Source organism: Oncorhynchus gorbuscha, linkage group LG08, assembly GCF_021184085.1.
Source record: "Oncorhynchus gorbuscha isolate QuinsamMale2020 ecotype Even-year linkage group LG08, OgorEven_v1.0, whole genome shotgun sequence".
NCBI classification, from domain to species: Eukaryota; Metazoa; Chordata; class Actinopteri; order Salmoniformes; family Salmonidae; genus Oncorhynchus; species Oncorhynchus gorbuscha.
Genome location: NC_060180.1, coordinates 20,963,253 through 20,967,679, shown reverse-complemented (window position 1 = coordinate 20,967,679; position 4,427 = coordinate 20,963,253).

Here is a 4,427-nt window from a genome sequence, read left to right as displayed (position 1 = left end):
CAAGATTATCTGGTCTGATGAAACCAAGATGTAACTCTTTTGCCTGATTGCCAAGCATCACGTCTGGAGAAAACCTGGCACCATCCCTATGGTGGGGATGTTTTTCAGTGGCAGGGACTGGGTGACTCGGCAGGATCGAGGGAAAGATGAAAAGGGCGAAGTACAGAGAGATCCTTGATGAAAACCTGCTCCAGAGTGCTCAGGACCTCAGACTAGGGGAAAGGTTTACCTTCTAACAGGACAGCAACCCTAAGCACACAGTCAAGATAACACAGGAATGGCTTCGGGACAAGTCTCTGACTGTCCTTGAGTGGCCCAGCCAGAGCCCAGACTTAAACCCGATAGAACATCTCTGGAGAGATCTGGAAAAACATATATACTGTATATATGGTCAACCAATGACGCCGCAGGAGATGGCTGCCATTTTACGGTTTCCTAACCAATTGTGCTATTGTGTGTTTTTTTCCCGTTAATTGTAACTTATTTTGTACGTAATGTTTCTGCCACTGTCTCTTATGACTGAAAAGAGCTTCTAGATATCAGGACAGCGATTACTCACCTCGTACTGAAAGAAGTATTTTTCTTCAAAGAGTCGGACATGAAGGATTTACTTCAGACACCCGACAAGGTGTCAGAAGTAAATCAGTTACTTCAGACACCCGAATCCCAGTGATTCGCATGAGAAAGAGAAAGAGACGGAGATATCGGGGATATATAATTATTCAAAGCGGTCTATTTACCACCACAAACTGATGCTGGCACTAAGACCGCACTCAATGAGCTGTATAAAAAGAAACAGGAAAACGCTCATCCAGAGGCGGCGCTCCAAGTGGCCGGGGACATTAATGCAGGGAAACTTGAATCCGTTGTACCTGATTTCTACCAGCATGTTAAATGTGCAACCAGAGGACAAAAACTCTGGACCAACTTTACTCCACACACAGAGAAAGCTCTCCCGCCCTCCATTTGGCAAATCTCCTCGCCCCTACCTGGGCTCGAACCAGGAACACATCGACAACAGCCACCCTCGAAGCATCGTTACCCATCGCTCCACAAAAGCCGCGGCCCTTGCAGAGCAAGGGGAATAACTACTCCAAGTCTCAGAGCGAGTGACGTTTGAAACACTATTAGCGCGCACCCCGCTAACTAGCTAGCCATTCCACATCGGTTACACCAGTCTAATCTCGGGAGTTGATAGGCTTGAAGTCATAAACATAAATGCTTGAAGCATTGCAAAGAGCTGCTGGAAAACGGACGAAAGTGCTGTTTGAATGAATGCCTATGAGCCTGCTGCTGCCTACCACCGCTCAGTCAGACTGCTCTATCACATATCTATCAAATATCAAATCATAGACTTAATTATAACATAATAACACATAGAAATACGACCCATAGTTCATTAATATGGTCAAATGCGGAAACTATCATTTAGAAAATAAAACATTTATTCTTTCAGTGAAATACGGAACCGTTCCGTATTTTATCTAACGGGTGCCATCCATAAGGCTAAATATTCCTGTTACTTTGCACAACCTTCAATGTTATGTCATAATTACGTACAATTCTGGCAAATTAGTTTGTAACAAGCCAGGTGGCCCAAACTGTTGCATATACACTGACTCTGCTTGCAATGAACGCAAGAGAAGTGACACAATTTCCCTAGTTTAATATTGCCTGCTAACATGAATTTCTTTTAACTAAATATGCAGGTTTAAAAATATATACTTCTGTGTATATATTTTAAGAAAGGCATTGATGTTTATGGTTAGGTACACATTGGTGCAACGACACTGCTTTTTTCACGAATGCGCTTGTTAAATCACCCGTTCGGCAAAGTAGGCTCTGATTCAATGATAAATGAACAGGCACCGCATCGATTATATGCAACGCAGGACAAGCTAGATAAACTAGTAATATCATCAACCATATGTAGTTAACTAGTGATTATGTTAAGATTGTAAGATTGTTAAGATTGTTTTTTATAAGATACGTTTAATGCTAGCTAGCACCTTACCTTGGCTCCTTGCTGCACTCGCATAACAGGTAGTCAGCCACGCAGGCTCCTCGTGGAGTACAATGTAAATGGCCATGATCGGTGTCCAAAAATGCCGATTACCGATTGTTATGAAAACAGGAAATCGGCCCTAATTAATCGGCCATTCCGATTAATCGGTCGACCTCTAGTACATACCCCAACCAGAAGCCATGGATTACAGCAACATTCGCACTGAGCTAAGTGTAGAGTGTAGAGCTGCCGCTTTCAAGGAGCGGGACTCTAACCCGGAAGCTTATAAGAAATCCTGCTATGCCCTCTGACGAACCATCAAACAGGCAAAGCGTCAATACAGGACTAAGATTGAGTAGTATTACACCGGCTCTGACACGCCTCGGATGTGGTAGGACTTGCAAACTATTACAAACTATAAAGGGAAGCACAGCCGCGAGCTGCACAGGGACACAAGCCTACCAGATGAGCTAAATTACTTCTATGCTCGCTTCGAGGCAAGCAACACTGAAGCATGCATGAGAGCATCAGCTGTTCTGGACGACTGTGTGATCACTCTCTCTGTAGCTGATGTGAGTAAGACCTTTAAACAGGTCGATATTCACAAGGCCGCAGGCCAAATGGGGAACCAGGACGTGTACTCCGAGCATGTGCTGACCATTACAGAGTCCGTAATACCAACATGTTTTAAGCAGACCACCATAGTCCCTGTGCCCAAGAGCACTTAGGTAACCTGCCTAAATGACTGCCGCCCCGTAGCACTCACGTCTGTAGTCATGAAGTGCTTTGAAAGGCTAGTCATGGCTCACATCAACACCATTATCCCAGAAACCTAAGACCCACTCCAATTTGCATACCGCCCCAACAGATTCACAGATGGTGCAATCTCTATTGCACTCCACATTGCCCTTTCCCACCTGGACAAAAGGAACACCTATGTGAGAATGCTATTAATTGACTACAGCTCAGCGTTCAACAACATAGTGCCCTCAAAGCTCATCACTAAGCTAAGGACCCTGGGACTAAACACCTCCCTCTGCAACCTGATCCTGGACTTCCTGACGGGCCGCCCCCCAGGTGGTAAGGGTAGGTAACAACACATACGCCATGCTGAGCCTCAACACAGGGGTCCCTCAGGGGTGTGTGCTCAGTCCCTTGCTGTACTCCCTGTTCACTCATGACTGCATGGCCAGGCACGACTTCAACACCATCATTAAGTTTCCCGACAACACAAGAGTAGTAGGCCTGATCACCAACAACGATAAGACAGCCTATAGGGATAAGGTCAGAGACCTGGCCGTGTGGTGCCAGGATAACAACCTCTCCCTCAACGTGATCAAGACAAAGAAGATGATTGTGGACTACAGGAAAAGGGGCTGAAGTGGAGCAGGTTGAGAGCTTCAAGTTCCTTGTTGTCCACATCACCGACAAACTATCATGGTCCAAACACCAAGACAGTTGTGAAGAGGGCACGACAAAGCCTATTCCCCCTCAGGAGACTGAAAAGACTTGGCATGGGACCTCAGATCCTTAAAAAGTTCTACAGCTGCACCATAGAGAGCAAGTTGACTGGTTGCATCACTGCCTGGTATGGCAACTGCTCAGCCTCCGACAGCAAGGCACTACAGAGGGTAGTTGCGTACGGCCCAGTACATCACTGGTGCCAAGCTTCCTGCCATCCAGAACCTCTATACCAGGCGGTGTCAGAGGAAGGCCCCAAAAAATTGTCAAAGTCTCCAGCCACCTTAGTCAAAGACTGCTCTCTCAAATCAAATCAAATCAAATGTTATTTGTCACATACACATGGTTAGGAGATGTTAATGCAAGTGTAGTGAAATGCTTGCGCTTCTAGTTCCGACAGTGCAGTAATATCTAACAAGTAATCTAACAATTCCCCAACAACTACCTAATACTCATAAATCTAAAGCGGTGAATGAGAATATGTAGAATGTAAGTATATGGATGAGCGATAGCCGAGCGGCATAGGCAAAGTGCAATAGATGGTATAAATTACAGTATATATATATATTTATTTATATATATATATGAGTAATGTAAGATATGTAAACATTATTAAAGTGGCATTATTTAGAGTGGCATTGTAAAAGTGACTAGTGATCCATTTATTGAAGTGGCCAGTCATTGGGTCTCAGTGAAGGCAGCAGCCTCTCTGAGTTAGTGATTGCTGTTTTGCAGTCTGATGGCCTTGAGATAGAAGCTGTTTGTCAGTCTCTTTCTTCAGCAAGCAGTACTGGAGCGCCGGTACCTCATGTATCTAGCCTCGCTACTGTTTACTGCTGTTCTTTAATTATTTGTTATATTTATTTCTGTTTTACTTAACACTTATTTTTCTTTAAACCGCTTTGTTGGTTATGGCCTTGTAAGTAAGCATTTCACTGTAAGGTCTACTACACCTGTTGTA